General features: G+C 39.3%; 1 long non-coding RNA gene across 2 annotated transcripts in view; it reads right to left on the bottom strand.

The window, feature by feature from the left end:
• Positions 1–10,387: 10,387 nt before the first annotated feature.
• Positions 10,388–19,441, bottom strand: part of LOC148216614 (uncharacterized) — a 58,049-nt gene continuing 48,995 nt past the window's right edge. For both annotated transcript variants that reach the window (XR_015794692.1, XR_015794691.1), the window contains one exon: positions 10,388–12,529. This is a non-coding gene — a long non-coding RNA (uncharacterized LOC148216614). The remainder of the gene's footprint in view (positions 12,530–19,441) is intronic.

The raw sequence follows: 19,441 nt of genomic DNA, 5'->3' as shown, positions 1-19,441 counted from the left end.
TAAAGCACGATTTACCAGAAAACAACACTTATATGAAATTTGCTGTCTCTGTTGATAATCCCTTTCCTACCTCTCTTGCTTCTGTTCCTAGTCACCTGACTACACTCCAAGGTAATGCCTCCAATATAACTTGCAGTAATAGGAGAGTCAATTTGGTATAATGGTTAAGGCACCAGGCTAGAAACCAGGAGACTGTGAATTCTAGTCCTGCCTTAGGCACAAAGCCAGCTGGGTGACCTTGGGCCATTCACTCTCTCTCAGCCCTAGGAAGGAGGCAAGGGCAAACCACTTCCCAAAAACTTTGCTAAGAAAACTGCAGGGACCAGCCCAGATAGTCACCAGGAGCCAAGATTAACTCGAAGGCATCAACAACAAAAAAAAAAAAGTAGGAATAAGAGGGGAAAAGGAGGACAATTTTAATTCCAGTGCAGCTAATAATGAGTTAAGTCTGTCTCACTAATGGCCCAGGGATGAGGTGAAGGCAATGCCATGGTGACAAGGTAGAAAACAAGTGTTGACAAGGTATGATTGGTACATGAATCAGTGCCAATGGGCACACAGTCTACATATGCATATGTACATATATGCTGCACACACAGACCATGTAGCCAGAGTGTTGGAAGGAACAAATTTGATCAACATCCATTCTACTGGCATTATATCACTATGATCGATAGCCATCCAGCTTTGGCTGTATTGTTTCTGGCAAGACATGTTCAGTACTTTTCTTATAATTTGAACAAGCTGCATCCACCTCTTTTCTGCGGAACAAGTAAAACCAAATTGGTTTTCCCGCCTATGTGATATTGACCACTGATGGGACACTGAGGTTTGGAGAACTGTAATTCTTTCAAATGGGTCTACAAATATGCCTGAACCTAAAAGAAATATAGATATCTTAGCCACTGTGTGTCCCATTACATGAATGAGACAGAGAGGAGGGATAAGAAAAACGGGGGAGAACCCCTCCCCCCCGTGCTATATCTGTCACCATAGCTGCTCTTCTGTGTCATACTCATGGGGAAGGGGGGGAACATATTGGAATGAGGTGGAGTACCAGGCTCGGCTTTGGGGATGGCTTATATCCTTATGAAAGTTCCTGGGTCTGCCTTTAATTTAGAGAAAGAATGAAGAGATGAGGCCAAAAGATGCTGACATTAAGAACGCTGGACTCTTTCGCCTACACATTTGCCTACACAAACACATGTGCGTACACACATACTACTCACAGGCACCTACTCAAAGCATAATATAAATATCCCTGGAGTTTAATAAATTTTAGGAAAACTTGTTTGAACCTCCTGTCATATCAGACTTTTCAGCCCGTAGCCTTGCCATAACTGTTTAGTAATTCTTGTGCTGACCAGTTAATTTGTATTATTTCAGGATCAGTATGAATAATTTTTAGCTGAGTGTACATAAGGGAACATTTTTAAATATCCACACAATTGTTTTCTTTAGAAGGAGAAAAGTTATTCATTTGAATCTCCTGACCAAAATCAACTCTAAACAGAGGGTAAAACTTGTTTTACAACATTGCCTAAAGGAAAAAATGTGTTTGATGCATCTACAAGTCTGAATTCTAAAAATCAACAGCCAATTTTGCCTTCTCAAGTTGGTGTCTTCATGTTGAAATGGACTCCAAATCCCATGCTTCCCCCCTACTACAGTCAATGTCATTTTCAGGTAAATACTTTGAGATTTATAGTACAATTCATCTGGAGGGCACACCAGGCTGGGGAATTCTGGGCTAATTGTTGATAAATGATTCCTAAATTCAACTTTTGATCTTACAAAGAAGATTCCCCACCCCCATGTTAAAAGTCATCATAAAGGAGCAGTTGCTTACCCACTGAAGAACAGCAAACTAGCTAAGGTTTGATCTTGTGAGGAAATATCTTTCTTTAATATCCTGAACAGGAAAACAATTCCAATGGTCATTGCAACCCATAGTCTCCTTGTTATTTTCCACTTTGGAAAATGTAATGGCAGAAAAAAAAAACCTGGAATGTGGTAAACTGTGATATTATCACACAGCTACGCTTTCAGGAGACAATTTTATTATATAGGTACTAATAAGATAACAGCAGCATGTGGAAACACATATTTTCAAAAAGAAATGGGTCCTTTAAATGAACAAACTGTGGTCACTGTAACATACTGCCCTGCTATCTATTCTGGTATAAACTACTATGCTCCTGTGTTATCACAGGAGCAGTTAAATCCTTTCCTTGCTAACTAAATGACAGTACTTTTATCGATATGACTACACTGTAGAAGTATACTCCTACAATATAATATCATGATAAAAATGAATGTATTGTAAGTTCCTTAAACCCCATTGGCCACTTTGAAGTTTGATGGATTCTCTGATTGTCTTGGGTGTTACTTTGTGGCTTTGAAGCATATAGCTCCCACCAAGCTTATCACTCCCACCTTATAGATTGCTTTTTCACCCCATACTTTCCACCTTATCTATTGATTTCTGGGCCTTTACTATCAGTGATGCTATATATTGACCCAATAGTAAGAATTACAGGTCTCTTACTACTGTTTGCTGGGGAATCCATTGGGAAGTTTCTACTAAATTACAGACATGTCTTTCTTGTAGTTTCCGATAAGCATATGACAAGCCACTATAGGATCTGAGCGAAGGCCTACTTATGAGTATAGATGTCAGTTTAGATGATGCTTGTGGTCCATGTTTGTTTTTAACAGAATCTTCCTTCCTTTTTGATTAAGAGCTGTATTTCTTTTATGCTGTGTTTCCTTCCCCAAACATAAAAAACACTATCTATCCACAGCAGTTACAAAACTGATCAGATCAGGAACAAGATTAAATATTATACTACGCACTTGTCCACACACACACGCATGCACACTTGGTAAATGCCTCTATAAAGTTTGGTTTATTTAGGGAACTAACACAAATGCTTATCCTGAGCTTCACATTCCTCAGACTTCATCTGATGCCTGGGAGGAATTTTTTATCTCATCCTTGCTTGTTGCAAATGCTCTGCATTTTTTGAGGTCCTTCGGTTGCCCCTGAGTGCTAAGGTAGAAATGAGGAGAAAAATGTGGATGAACCGAGAGAAGGAAGATGAAGAAAAATAAAGGAAAAAAACCCACACCCCCAAAAAGGACATGGAGCATTTGCCCCCTCTGTCTCCTTCACTGATCTCTTCCATGTCTCGATACACAGCTCATGCCATGAAGGTTAAAACTGTCTCCAAGGGAACACCTGTCAACAGTAACCGGGGAGGGCAGGATCTGGACACACATTTTGAATGTTTAATGAACCCTATGTAACTGTAACCTTTTTTGAAGGAAAAAGAAAAAGAAAAGAGGAAGCTTTTTTTGGTTTTGTAGTCTGAACAAGAAGCCTCCAACTTTGAGATGGAAACCACGTCATTTGGTGACTTTGGGCCACATAGTTTCTTAGCTCATCTACTGCACAGGGTTGTTCAGGGGTATTGTTTACCTTTGAGCTTCTGGGGTAAAGACAGATACAAATAATAGGACCTTTCAAACAAGATTCATGTGAAATCCCGCCCCCCGCCACAATTTTAAAAGCAAAGTGAAGTGGCTTTTTTGCTTCATGTTGCTCTGAGCTTCTCATCCACCACTTCAAGTAGCTGAAAGAGGATTCTCTGTGTGGTTTTTCTAGCTACTGGAACCACCAGGCAAAAACTTGAGCTGACACAAATCCTTCCATAATGAAAAGCACCTCATCAAGAGAAAATGTGGTTGCTTGCATAGGCTATATATGGTCTGGCGTCACTATTTTACTATTTTCAGAGATCTCTGTTATTTAATAATACTACTTAGCTGTTCTAAGCATTTGTTGTAGAAGGGAAAGAACATGTCTCAGAGTTTATTTGCATTACAACTTTTCCTTGTCCAGTTTAGTCTCTCTGATCAATGGATGCACAGCACTGCTACATTTCAACCCCCATGAAATAATCCCTTACATCCAAATTCAATCCAATTTGCACTAAACGGTTGCAATGGAGCAGAGAAATATGGGTCGATGCCAGGTATGGTCCAAAAGCCTCTGATGTGAATACCTCTGAGAATTTTGCTTGACAGGTTCTTAATTCAGGCTTCCCCAGTTTACCTGCTCCTCATAGACTAATTTATAATTTCCCAAATTCTCAACCAGCATGATCAGGATGGCTTAGGAAAAGCTGATCTGACTGTTAAAATCAAGAGTAAAATGGACTCATTATTCCTATTCTGGAACTCTATTAAGATTTCCCATAGACTAGAAGAATAAACAGAGAACCTGTGCCCATTGACCTATTAATTTTGCCTCTATTGAATGTCTCTAATTCTTTCACAGGTTCAGGAAAATATCCCTTAAGGGTTTTTCCCTCTTTCAGTTTTGAATAATTTTGGCCTAACATCAGGCAAACCTGGCTGAAATAAACTTAATTTCATATTGTACCTGGGGACAGATTTTAAAATATTTGAGATGATATCAGGGCGTCTGCAGGGGAGGTCAAAAAGTAAAAGTAGCATCTGTGGCATTGCAAAGCCTCGCCCTCTTTTTATGTGCCTTGCATGGATGTAAAAAAGGGATGAGTCTTTTGATCGAACATCTTGACTTTCTTGACTCCCCCTGCAGACTCCCTTGGCTAGTATGGAGGAAAACTATATGAATCAAAAGTAAAATAAATGCTTACTTTGTTAGAAACTTGTGAAGTCTGATTTGTAAAATTTAATTGCAATTGGTAGTTCCAAAAAGAATTGGAACTAGTTCTTAGCTGCCTCTTGAGAGTTTTGTGCCCTCATCAGGAGGAGTTTTGATCATCACAGCTGAAAATATTGATCCATATGCTGCTTTAGCTTTTCCATACAATTACCAGTATGGAGTAACAAGGAAGAACATCTAAAGCAACAGCTATTTGGATCTACAAATCCTAAAGTAGTTATTAATAGGCCAAATATTTTGTGCATTTGTGTGTGTGAAATATGATGGAAGACTAGAGTTATTTTAATTTGTTCTGTGTGTATTTATGAGGCTTTCTTTTAAAATGACACTACGGCAGGGTGATCAAGACAAGTTCTAGGAAAGTCTAGGGAATGTCTGGCTTTTAACAAATGTATGAGAAGTTTGCTTATTACCTTCATAGCCAGCTTCCAAAACAGACTTGTGCACGTGCATATACCGCCAGCCAGTCCTACATAAGTTTTATTTTTAGCACATCTGTCAGAGATGGCATGATTGTCTGCTGTGTTGTTTATGGAGACCTCCCAGAGAGTATAATAATACAATTCTGCCAGGCTCACTGCAGTCAACTGGTAGTGACAGATCAAGAACGCCTAGAAAAGAAGAAGCAGTACAATTTCAAAACCAATCACCCATTGCTGTTGGAAGTGTGCTTAGGATTTCCCCCATTTTGCCTGGAAAGAAAATGGTAGGGGGCGTGGGGGTGGCGGGCTCACAGGTCCTGCCCCTGACTTATTTCCCATTGCCTTGCACATGTGAACAAGATCTAAACTAGGGTGCCTGCTTAGAGTTTGTAAAACATGCTAGATATATCATCCCCGTCCAAAATTGTTTCCTTCATGGTGCAGAAGAGAGGAAGAATCACCAGATGTCCTATTTACCACTTCTATTATGCTGTTATGTACATAAAAGGGTTAAAGCTGGAATAACCAAAGGCCACTCCCTTTGGAACACACACACACACACACACACTCCATCTGTGTGTGTGTGTGTATGTGTGTGTGTGAGAGAGAGAGAGGGAGAGAGAGAGAAAATTATAGAGAATGTAAATTGTTGCCCATAGTTTGTCTTTTTATTTCCCTGCTTTTGCCTGCCTTTTGTCCTGTTTTGCCAATTAGCTCTTTTTGATGTTTGCTGATGTTTACTAAATAAACATCCAGCTACATTTTTGCTAGCTGAACTAAGTGGCTTGCACCTTGCTCTAATCTGGATATAGGGACTGCCTGGGAATGTGCCAGCCCTGCCTTACATAAACCTCATCATGGTGAGGTTCTCACCACACAGATTCTAGAGGCATGTCATTCCTCACTTAAAAGACATACTAAAGATCTTCATAAAAAGTAATTGATGTCTGTTGGTTTAGAAAAAGTTACAAAACCATTTCCAAAGGTATGGGATTCCATTACTCAACATCACAGGCATACTCTTGAAATGGAGATTTGGGACAAGAATGAGTCTTCCCAAGAATGGCTGCCTTGTCAAAGTTTTTCCAAGAAGACAGCACAAAATCATCCATGAACTCACAACACACTTTAGAACAATATTCAAGGATATGCAGGTCTCTTTCACTTTGGCTAAAGTCATTGTTTGCAACTCTACTATTGAAAAGCAGTGGGTAAAAATGGGATTGATGGTAAAGAACGCTGATGTTTATGTTTTCCAAAAAGCATTTGGATAATCCTCCAGATATGTGGAGAAATGTTCTTTGGACAGAAGAGTAAAATGAACTTTTCAGGTTATGTGGGAGCTGTTATGACTGGTGGAAACTAACTTCTGCCTTTCAGAATAAGAACCTTATAATAACTGCAAGCACAGAAATGGAAGTATTATAGTTTGGGGGTACTTTATTGTTTTAGGACCTGAACAATTTGCCATCACTAAAGGAAGATCAATTCTGTTTTGTATCAGATAATTCTGTAGGAGAACATTAGGCCATCTGTTCATCAACTAAGTCTGAAGCCCAAGAGGATCTCACAGCAATGCAATGATTCCATACCTACAAGCAAGTCTCCAAGAAAATAGATGAAGAAGAACAGATTCAGTGCTTTGGAACAGCCACATCAAAGTCCAGACTGAAATCCCACAGAAATGTTGTGGTGTGACCTGAAACAAGAGGTTCATGCTAGAAAATCCTTAAATGGATTGAGTCAAAGTGGCTTGTTGTGGAGGAATGAGCCAAAATTCCTACACAGGAAGAACTGATCATTAACTACAGGAAGTATTTTGTTGCAGTTGTAGCTAGAGGCCGTGCAACCACTTACTGAATCTAAAGGGATGATTATGTTTTCACACAGGCACATTGCATGTTGGATGACTTTGTTGATGAAATAAATGAAAACAGCATCAAACCTTGGTGTCATTTGTTCACTCAGTCTCCTTTTATGAATCAATAGGAACCATACAAAGCTCTGATAACATTCAGTGGCAAAGATATCAACATACAGAAAATCTAAAAGGGGATGAATACTTTTTCTCGGAATTGGAAATACAACCTCATCTTGTCTATTAGTTGCATAAAGGAAAGAATAACTGAATAGGGTTCTATGCTCTTATGGTATTGGAAGCCTCAGATTCAATTACAATTGGATTTCGATACATTGTCAAGGTTAGCAGATGGGACTTAACTGAAAATAATGGCTTGAGAGAAATTAACAGATGGAAGAACTGCCTTTCTCCTTATAAGCAGCTCAATGACAAATGATGATCTGCACATAACAACTAACAATGAATGACCATGAAAGACTGTTCAAACATTCTCTAGAAGATGGGGCTGGAATCAAGGCCTTTCAGATGCAGCATTCCAACTTCTTCCTTAGACAGCTCTGTTTTAGATGAAGGGGCAAGTGAAATAGAGGTTTTAGTTTGCCTTGAGGTAACTTTCTGTTGTTATTATTTTAACTGGCCTAATTTTATACTCTGTATCTGCTAATATTTCAGCTAATATTGTTTCACATAGTTTTGGAATTGACATGATCAATATTTGTGTGTGTTTGTGTGTGCACCCATTCTTTTTATTCTATTAATTCATGTTTAATTTGGATACCACTTTCTGGGAACCGAGATGAATAAAACATAAATGTGAACATTACACTATTATATTTGTGCCATGCAATAAGAAAGGCCCAGCTAGGTGGCAGCATTTAGCCAACCTTGGCTGATTGGGGAAATGCTGAGCAGCTTCAGATCTAGTTAGTAGTTAGATGGAAGACCACTGGAAAATCCCAGGGTTGTAGGGTAGATTGAGAAATTACAAAAAGCACCCTAGAAGAACATTAATCTAGAAGTAAACATTGATTCTAGTATCTCCCTTTGAAGGGTAGTTACCCAACAGCACCAGTACAGAGTGAGTGGGGCTTGGGAAAATGTGTGGTGGGTTACTTATGGTCTATAACAGCTTTCCCCAACCAGAAATACTCTTGTTGAATTGGAAGAGAATTTCTATCCATCCCAGCTTAGGATACTGATCTCATGTTGTCTACTAGTGATATTTACTACAGAGCATAGTAATCACAGTTTAGAGGAAGGGAATCTATTGGCTTTCTCTGGTCTCTAACTTGATTTGCTCACAACCATCCTCAAACATGGTGATAAACAACTATTCAATTGCATATAAATTTGTTTATGGAAGTGAAATGTTTCCTCTTGATTAGGATAGGCTATTTTTTTCCAAAGAAAAATAGCTAGAAATTTCTTCTGAGGAAAAGGACACCTGAATACTCACAGAAGAAGACTATAGTAGGTCTTACAGAATTCCCATCTCAACAATGTTATTGGTGACTTTAACAAAACATGCCATTAGGCCAGACAGTAAAACAGGTTAGCTTACAAAGGTTAGCTCACAAATGGTCCTTCCTTTTCTCCCATCAGTTAGTCCTCTGAAAATAATCATGGGATTTGCTAAAAAATAACATGACAAATTGGCTTTTGAGACCAAAGGAATTGTATCCAATGTTGGATTGAACAAGGCATTCAGCTGCCACCCCTTATTAAACAACTTACCAGATGTACATTCTGTTTTATCTAGGCAAACACTATATATGGCATTTATCCTCTCATCAGCTAAAGGTCTTCAGAGATCCTACTACCATCAATAAGGAGTCTGTAGCATCTAAAAGATAGGATGTTAGCTCGAAAAAAGAGGGTGAGGGAAGAGGGGGGAAGGATACCCACACCTATTATTAAAAGATATACAGTGTTTGTCATGACTAGTTGAAATAGAAACAGTTCAAGGAGAAAAGATACTCAAAGACATGGACTTTGAGGAGACTGAAAGAACGCCCTGCTGCTGGCCTGTGGAAATAGCCCATGGAAAATGCTGGTTATGTCTTCTGTCAACTTCTCTTTTCCAGGCAGTAGAAAAGGAGCCACTTTCCAGGACCATAACCAATCAAACTTTGATGGTAGTAACACCATAAACCAAGCTGCCACCACACTGCAGTATACTAAAAGCCAGGTTTCAAGAAAGGAAGAAAAAGTACGTTGTCTTGTCCATTGTATTGTGTAGTTTCAGCAGACTGCTGTTTTCCCATTGAATAGCTTATTCGTTACCTTCAGTCTGGCTCCTTACAGTGTTATTTTCAGCCGGGGTAGGGACTGGAAATAATGGTGATATTAAAAAGAGAGAAAGAAAAAACAAATCTGAGGTTTATTTATTAGGAGTTCATAGTCCCTCAGGGAGGAGTAAGAGTTGCCCGCCTCTGGAAGTTTGTATGAATCTTTGAAAATCTTCCTTCTGTATTGGGTGGAATGAATAGGCATCAGATCTGAAGTGGCTATTAAGAGGCTAAAGTACAGAACTTGGAATTTGCTGCTATTTTCTGATTTTTATGTAGTGGTTTTCTGATCATGGAACTTTGAACACTTTAGCCAGGACAAGAGAGGCCTGCACATTTCTGAAAGTTGTTTTGCATTTCTTTCCTCTGCCCTTATATTGAAACACGTGTTTCTTAGCCTTGGATATTACAGGCAACAGGACAGCTTTTGATAACAGCCTTAGCTGCTATCCAGTAAGCTATATAATTGAACGGGGAGTTGATTCCAAGTCTTGCCAGATCAATACTCTTTTCTTATATGCACTTACAACAGAAGTAAGCAATCTGCAGTCTCCAAATGTTTTCAACTACAACTTCTGTAATTTCTTGCCATTAATCATGCTACTGAGGCTGATAGAAGTTGAAATCTTAAAGCTTCCTAGGTCTGCCATATCTCAGCTGCTAAACTCCATGCAACCACTAGATGGAGGCAAAGACTTTGATTTTTCTATATCTCTTTGTTGCCATCTACTGGTCATCTCAATTATGCAGCCCCAATTTGGGTATTCTAAATCATCTGGGGGGCACCAGGTTGGTTACTGTTGGAACTGTATAGGATCTCAGTCTAAATCAGTGTTTCTTAAACTGTTTTCTCTCAGGATCTCTTCCCACTTTTAAAAATTACTGATTGATTGATTATGTGCCATCAAGTCATTTTTAAGTTCTAGCAACCACATAGATCAGTGTTGTCCAAACTTGGCCACTTTAAGATGAGTGGACTTCAACTCCCAGAATTCCCCAGCCAGCATGGCTGGCTGGGGAATTCTGGGAATTGAAGTCCACTCATCTTAAAGTGGTCAAGTCTGGACAACACTGACATAGATACATTCTCTCCATGATTTAAAAAGTGTAGAGGAGCCCAAAAGAGCTATTGTTTGTATGGGTTATACTGATTGCTATTTACCATATTAAACATTAAAATTGACACATTTGCTGCTGCTACTGCTTCTCACGATTGTTTGATGGAATTTTAATATTGTACTATTTTTCAACATAGGCTGGCAAATAATTTTGATTTCATGGACCCTGGAGAGGTCTTGGGGTCCTAGGACCACACGTTAAAAAACACTGGTTTAAATGAACCAGATATTTTCAAGAGACACAGGAAGAAGAGATACAAGAGCAATTGTATGTCAGGCCACGACACTTTTAGGCATACACTTATCCAGCACTATTCCTATTTCTTGCTTCACTAGGCTACAGGCAACATAACATGGGTCAAAGTAGAGGCTTCATTTGTACAGTAATATGAATGATGAAGTAAGCTTGTTTGAGATGGCTTGGATTCTTCTCAGTGAGATGCTTTGCACCAGGAATATGATGGGGTATGCCTTGCCAAAACAAACAGGCAATATGCTTCCCTTCAATGAGGTGTTCTGTGTCTCCACACAGCCTCCTTTGCACAAGTCTCTTTGCATGTTGACCGGAAGCTTCTGGCATTGGCAAGAAAAAGGGGAAGACTTGGAGCAGCGTGAAGTGAACCAATCTAGTCCTTCTGCTTTGCTCTCAGAAGTAAGGAGCTGCACTGCTTTGGGAAGCAGTTTATGAAGGTGTTTTGCTTGAGCCTTCCTTGCAGTGAAGCACCCCTCAAAGACTTGTATACCCTCTTATAAAGTGGCTCAGTCTTCTGGTTACCCTGGTAGCTGTACTGAAGCACGGGAAGGACTTGCTTACTCCAATCTATAAACAAGACGGCCTTTTCCCCAAATTTACCTGCGTAGGTAAATGAGATATATGTGTTTTTTGCATTGGCATCCAAGGGTACACTGTTGGTGGATGGGGCTACATCTGCAGCTCTGCCCTCCGTACATGGGGGTCTGGATTGATTAAGACTGAAATAAAATGCAAATCTGTAGCATCCAGCCCTATGGAAACCAGAGCTCTTAAGAATGTTGTTGGCTGCAATGCGTGCTATTACTGTACATGTTTGGAAATGCAATACAGCTGTATTTTTCTAATTAGGGGCCTAGGTCTGCTGACTGTTATTCAAAGTAGCGGGAAAGAGAATGAGAATCATTGATCTTGCGCTTTCAGGGAAACTAGCCTGGCTTGCTCAACACGTCAATATTGCAGGGAGCAATTGGAAGAAAGAGGCCCCAAGTCAGCAAATACTGTAACCTCTGAATCCGCTCATTATCCCACAGAAAGGCTGATCACGACATGCAGATATTCTATTGGAGGGCTCAACCACAGGATTTGAACTGAAGTGTATTTAGTGGAAACATCTGCAGGAACTAAAAGGAGCTGATACTGAAAGGCAGGAATGTTTATGCAAAGTGAAGTTAAAAAAAATAAAATAAAATAAAATAAAATCCACTGTAAAATTCTGCACTGCTGGGGCAATCTTGTGGCCGCACCATTGGCCGCCTACCATACTTAATTCTTAAGAATTACTGCCAAGTGCAGAAACAGAGGGAAAATTAATTTGTTCTGAATCCAGGAATTGCTAATAAATTGTTTAATTACAAAATGACATTCTTATTTCTATGTATCCAAAATGTGTTTCTTTTAAGATATTTAGAGGATCTGCATGCCACATGCAAATCATATTTGCATGTCATAGGCATGCCTTGCTCTTTTCGCAACTCTGCTTCCTTCTTGAGCATTAAGACTCACTAACATCACAGGGATGAAGGATGGCATCAACCACTGAAGATTTAATCTGCTGGTGTTGATGAAGATTCTCAGTCATCCAGGTGGAATTATCTGGAGGTTGAGTCATGGCAACTGGACTTGTTTTCTTTTGGCTCGATATGTTTCACTGCTTGTCCAACCAGCTTCTTCAGTCTAGAAAGTTGATTGGGGGGGACCCCATAAATGTCTTCCAGGGTGGCTGCGTTTCTCACTAATAAGATGGGCTCCTTGAAGGGACAATAGGAGATGTGATTAGTAGAGTCTTTGGGATGTGGATGTCTTGCTCCTAATCCCTCACTCATCCCCAAGTGGGTCGTTAATGATTTGTCTTTCCTCCTTCTCTGTCTCTCTGCTGAAAGAAAACAAGTTTAAATATTGGCAAGCAATACATATCAGCAAGTGTAGATTCATCTTTCCAATATTCCATAATAACTCTTTTGGCTACCTCCCACACAAAGAGTTCCATAATTCTTAATTTAATGATAGGTATCCATGCCTACTATTAAATCACAATCTATAACAGCTTTCCCCAACTTGGTACCTTCTAGATAAATTGAAACTATAAGCATTCCCAGCCAGTATAACCAATAGCTAGAATGACCGAGATATTTTGGAGCTATAGGGCACCAAGTTAAGAAAAACTGATCTACAACATTTTCATAGATCAAAATATAAAGATTTTGAGGACCAGCTGCTGAAAATACAACTAGCTTGAGTTGGGCATGGTCTTAGCATCATTCTTGTAAGTTTCCAGAGGTATGGATTGTTGATAGAAACTGAATATTGAACATCAATATCAGCTTTAGCCCTGACAGTAGATGGTTTCCTGGACAGTATCTTCATGTGCTTTTCCATTAAAAACAAACAAACAAAAAACTTCCAGCACAATACCCTCCCTTTTTTTCTTTGATGATGTGCACGTCCTAGTTCTAGTACCTTGCTGTACTTAAGCCCAGGTGGAACCCTACTGAAACATTCTATTTCTGTGTGATTAATATCATACCATAAGAAATCACAGGAATTTGAAATCACAAGGCAGGAGCAAGTGACCCTCTTCAGATTTTACTCAGCTATATGGGCAACAGGAAAGAAACAACAGCAGCAACATGATTACAGGGGCAGAACTAGAAGGTGCTGGACCTTCCATTCCATGTAAAATTAATCATAACAGAACAGGGCACCCAAATGGAATTGGGTCATCATTTTTCCTCTGTTTACCCCAGCATCCTGGGCTTTGTGGTTTCAAGACTACAGGTCATTTGCAATAGGAATTTTTCAAACTCTTCTTTGTAAAGCCCCATACACATGAACTGGATACTACTTGCCAAGGAAAAAGTTCTAAGCTTACTTCACCCAATCTAGAACTGCAGCTTCTCAGTAGAAGCCCTGCTGAATCAATGGGCTTCAGTAGATGAGGACAAGATGGATGTGAAAAGAGACAGCTCCCCCCAATTGTAATTAGAGCTGAGAACTTGCTTTGAGATTCACAATGTGACAAAATCTGTAAGGAGGGGTATCCTTAATCCTGAATCTGAGTGCAGCAATAAGAAAGGGTTCCTCTCTCTTTGTCTGCTGCCTGGGAAGTTTCTGCTCTTCAGATGAAACTGAGCACTCTGCTGATCATAGTCCAGCTACATATTAACGTTAGGAAGTGATGGTTTTACAATGCCTCAAGAGATGCTATTCTCTGCCATAACAGAAGCTGAAGGCTCCATAGGGTAGTCTGGAAAGGGAAAACTTTTTTCAACTTGATGCTCTTCATTTGGACTATATCACCAAAGTGTAACTCAGAATAACAAGAGTTGAGGCCAAACACACAGGGAGATCAGCAGGTTGGAGAAAGATGCTATATAATCATTTATTTTTCTGGAAAAAAATGTAATAAGGAATTATACCTATCCATATATTGATTGCAGAGGAGAATTTAAAAGGGACCATTTTACTCCAATTGAATATGCATATGTACATATTATATCTACACACACAGGGCTGCCTGTCTCCTTTGGCTCCAGGATCACAAAATGAGAAAGACATCAGTCATTGAGAGATTGAACCATACCAAAGAGCAAACAGGATGAGGTATCTATGACACAATCAGTTACTTCAGTACCATGTAAACAAGGGAAGGTTATTAAGAACCCTAATCTGAGAAATGAATACCATTCTTCCTGGACTAGAGTAAGATCTATTGATGGAATCCAAAATGTTCAGGTTAATTGAATTGGCTGTTAGAAGGAGAAATTAGGCATTCTGAGAAAATTAGGTTGTAAAAGACATACAAAGAGTGTGCATTCAAGGGTAGGTTTACCAAATCAGAGGTGAAAAAAAATCTGGATGACCATTATATAGTAGCAAGGCAAAACAGAAAACTCTTAAAACATTGCTGATGACTGGTTTTGGCTGGATTTTTGCAGCCCAGAACTGGTAGCCCTAAGAGGGGGGAAAATGTCTAAATTACTGGCTAGGAAAAAAATCTGGCCTCATATTCTCACAGACTCATTGGGCTCACATATCATGCCTGACCAAATCCAACAAACCGTATTATGACTTAATATGAGGTGAACTCCAAATCTGAAATTTAGGTAGTATCTGTTAACAATCCATACTAATACTACTTTCTGTATCTAGAATCCCTTTTAGTTGATTGTTTGCAAAGGAAAGATTCCATTTATTCTGTTTTAAGGACTCCCTAGTACAGTGTTGTCCAAACTTGGCCACTTTAAGATGAGTGGACTTCAACTCCCAGAATTCCCCAGCCAGAAGTCCACTCATCTTAAAGTGGCCAAGTTTGGACAACACTGCCCTAGTGACTTTCAACTAATTTTCAATAAACCCACCTTTGGTGCAAATTCACAAATTTGAGGTACCTGGGATACTTTAAACTGTTTCAGGTAGTTATCTCATAGCGATTCATCTTATGCAGGTTTGTATTAAGGCATATTTTGTTTAACAATTCATTAGATTTACTCGTCACGCTAAGACATAAACCATGATTTACAAACCACAATGCTTGTGTTTTCACATCATACACTAAGCCGGACCCAAACAAGCCACATTATGGCTTAGGTTTTTAACGTGAACTTAGGCAACATAAGAATCCATCCTGTCTCTAACAGCATTTATAGTCCTCTGAATTTTGATGGCTAAATACTACCTCAAGGAACCAAGGGACCATGTCTCTTAGTATTTCATTTATTTATTTATAGTTTTTGTAACCTGGCAATCTGCAAACTCTGGGTGGTATACAACAAAGTAATAATTATCTATCTATCTATCATACCCCCAACAAACCAACAAAATAGGAAAAAACAAAACAAAACAGAAGCTACACCATCATAAAACAATCAGCTCGGATGGAAAGCACGGCAGAACACTTTTAATGCCTTTCACTATATTAGTTGCATGCTGGAGAAGAGTAATGAGATGGGAGGGCTCTTGCCCTCATGTTCTGCTTTTAATGTTCTCAAAGGCATCTACAAATGAGAATGCTGGACTAGACCTTAAGCTTAGATTATCTGATTCAGCAGGCTCTTCTTATGCTCTTATGTGCTATTATCATCTGCATAAACTTAAAAGGTCAAAAGACAACATTTAAGTTAGCTTTTATTGGGAAAGTCATGTCAATAACTTCCCTGTTTCCCAGCACTATATTTATAAACTGAGTTGGGTACCCCTGCATCTGTTTTTTACTGAAAAGTAAAGGATGGAGAGGAAGCATTATAAATCCTCAACCTCTTTATTAGTTGAACCCTGATAATGTTGAAACATCCAAATTTCCAACCACTTAGGGAAGGAGGCATGTAGTGTACTGTATGACCTACTGTATGACCTAAATATAGGACAAAATGTTTCATGGGATACAGTGTTTATCCAACAAGAGAACTTCTGCTCAATATTTGACCCTGGATATATTTTCCATGAGGATGTATAAGAAGGGAAGCAGGGAACATTCTCACCAATTCGCTTCCTGGTATTTTGTAAATAGCTACCTCCATCAGGACAGTCATGTTAGAAATATGTCCCCTCCATGGCAGCCATTTTGTGAGAGTGTCAGCATTTCAAATATGCCCACCCAACCCAAAAAGGCTGGAGGCCTAAAAGCTCCAAGCTTTTAAAGCAATCAAGGAGCATCTTTCACAGAGAATGAGGAGGTTTTAGCAATGTAGGGGATACAAAATGTTTACAAGGGTTCAAAAAAATAATAACTGGAGGGCAACTGTTTAGGCTAGGCAGATACATAAGTTCTATTTTCTCCATGAGTATGACTTCTGATCAGAGTAACTGTGTCCCAACCAAATACCCACATTTAAGGGACTGAGTCTGGCCAGCCATTTTATAACCTCCCACTTAATATCACTCAAGTGAAACAAACCCACTGAATCCATGGAGTATTCCTCACATTTGCCAATCAAAATTTTTCTTGAGGACATTCCCTCTGTACAGGGACAGCACGTCCAACTCATCCATGAACGTTAGCTTTGATTTCCTCCCTGAATCACATAAATAAATAAAAACCCTGTAACTCATGATTAATAATAGAGCATAGCTGAAAAGAGCAGCTGAACAGACTCTTCCTACAGATACTTGCAAAGCAGCAGCAACAGCAACAGGAGACCAGGTTCTTTCTTCAGCCAGCTGCAAGTAAGCAACAAAGATTGTTTTGGGTTTTGGGGAGCCAAGAGAACCTCAATAGGTTTGAAATGATCTTAGGAACACACCTCTAATCTATGTAATATTTTTTTGTTTTTTGTTTTAATTGGGACGCCATGTTTTTGCGTACATTAGCTGCACTCCCAAAACACCCTTTAGGTGCAAAAGTTTAGGAAGTAAACTTCAGTGAACAAAGTGGGACTTATTTATAAGTAAATGTGAACAGAACAGTAATGTTAAAAGGTACTGTATGAGTGTGGTATCAGTCACTGAGGGTCATCAGTTTGTTTTTCTTCTCAGGGCTCAGTTTGCTTCTACACCAGCACATTTCATAGATCCCCCCAACTGTTTTATACACGATAAAAACAAATCAAAACATCTTGAAAGTTCTATAAAAGAATTTTATTTTCAAATGATACCCTAGCTCAAGTTATCCATGGCAATCATGATGACTGCGATGTTCAAGTAAGGATTTTTTCACTCCTTTTTTCCCTAAATCTGTACTTGCTCAGTTATCCTGGGAAGATTTTTACCTGCAGCACCATTTTTTTGCTATGGCTCCATACAACTAGAGATTCACTGGCATTTTGGCTCCATTTAGCCAGGCAATTTTATGTCACGTGGAAGGCGCAGTGGGCACCTGCACGAGTACTCATTTACTGCCCCCAAACATGTGCAGTTAATGCAGAATGCGCTCATAATGGCTCATGCTGAGTAATGATCTTCTCAGAACCTTTTCTCTCCTCCACCTGTTTTTGTTCCTCCTCCCTTCCTCCTTTACCAGACAGGGAACACAGTTACTAAGCAGCAAGTGAGTCCTTAACAACCTCGCTCCTCCGTCCCCCCTCCCTTTCCTTCCACCCTCCTTTTAACCAATAGCAATGAACTGGAAGGATGTATGTCACAATGGGAGGGGGCAGGATAGAAGCCTTGTGTGGGAGGGAAGAACAGGAGATACTGGGCACTGTATGAGCAGCAACCTGTGGATCCAGGAGGCTTTTCCAACCCATCCTCAGCGCTATCTGCAGATAGGTGAGTGGCAGCTACTCTGGCTTCTCTGAAGGCCTCTCTTGGCACCACAGGGAGGCAGGCACCTCCCAAGGAACCCGCAGCAGTCATAGAACTTACTAATCACCTAGGCAGAGTACCTTTCTTAACCACCCTGGCATTATATCAAGAGTGAATAAGCAGACAGAAGAGACATGCACAGAGCAAGCCACCCTATTCCCACTCATGGCTTCATTGCAAATGAGTCTTTGGAAAGTGAAACCATGAGGGGAAAGCTAAGAAACAATCAAAAGGATATCTTTTTGCTCCTTGCCTACCTCCTGAAATTAATCCACTGCATAAAGCCAAAAGAAGATATATATACTAAAGATGTAAAAAGTACTGTAAGATCCCTGGGACACCAAAGAGGAAGTGCAGAAAGCAGAAAGATGGAGCACGGGAAAAAGGATAGAGAGAAAACAGAATTGAAATAATAATAATAATAATAATAATAATAATAATAATAATAGAATGACTGTGGCAAAAGAAAGCAAAAATAGTACCAATAGTAATAGGCGGCTTGGGTGCAATTCCATAATATCTGGAACACCACTTGACCACCATCGGCATTAAAAAAATCACCATCAGTCAATTGCAAAAGGCGGTTTTATTTGGAACAGCTTATATCCTGCAACGATACCTTTAGTATTATTAAACAATATCTGCCTATCCCAGGTACTTGGGAAGGACTCAATAGGTGGACAAAAATGCCAAATTCAGTCTAAACATCTGGCTGACTGTGTGGCTAACCATAATAATAGTAATATCCTAAAAATATTGTCACGATTCTCTGAAAGTTAAAGCAGAAATGTGGCATTGAAATAGCAAGGATATCATTTGCAGGTGGAAAGTGATGCCATAAGATGGGTAACATCCTGCTGTCTACAATATTCTATTCCCAAATCTTTCCTATAAACTCAGTGTGGAATGGGATATAATATTTTGCCCATAGTAGCAATGGGGAGAAGGAAAGCAGACCTTTAAATATCACACCTCAACAGAAGTACAATATAAACATGCCAATTACCTTGTCTTCATTTGTAAATATGGGACTCAAATGCCAGGCTTCAGTTCTTAACTGTTCCGGAATGTTTATTTAACAGACCTTTGTCATCTGACCCAGTGGGAATAAATCAACGTATCTGAATTTAAAAGGCATTTAGATTTACCAATCGGAAATAAGATAATTGATCCCCTTATTACAGGGGCACTTTTCCTCAATCATTTGTTGTAGTTTGTAATAAAAAGCTATTGGCCAATGTGGTGCATGTAATTATGTTTCCAAAAATAGATATAAAATAGCACAGGTCTGATTGCTGTGTAAAACTGTATTCTTCAAACATCACTTGTTCATGGATACTGAAGACAAGAAAGGACACTGTAGTAGTAGTAGTAGTAATAGTAGTAGCAGTAGTAGTAGTAATAGCAGGCTATTATTGTTTAGATTTCCTGAACTTATTCCATTCTCTGAAATAACAAATAATTATAAACATAGTGTGAGAAACAGCATGGGGTAACATGTGATATAGGTCTGAATGAAAATTACTACAGATGAGCACAGATTAGA

This window comes from Python bivittatus, unplaced genomic scaffold, assembly GCF_059951505.1.
Source record: "Python bivittatus isolate LINGU-HERP-01145 unplaced genomic scaffold, Pbiv_v1 ctg000080_np1212, whole genome shotgun sequence".
Taxonomy (NCBI): Eukaryota; Metazoa; Chordata; class Lepidosauria; order Squamata; family Pythonidae; genus Python; species Python bivittatus.
The sequence above is the reverse complement of the archived record's forward strand: the minus strand, read 5'-3'. Positions and strand labels throughout refer to the sequence as shown.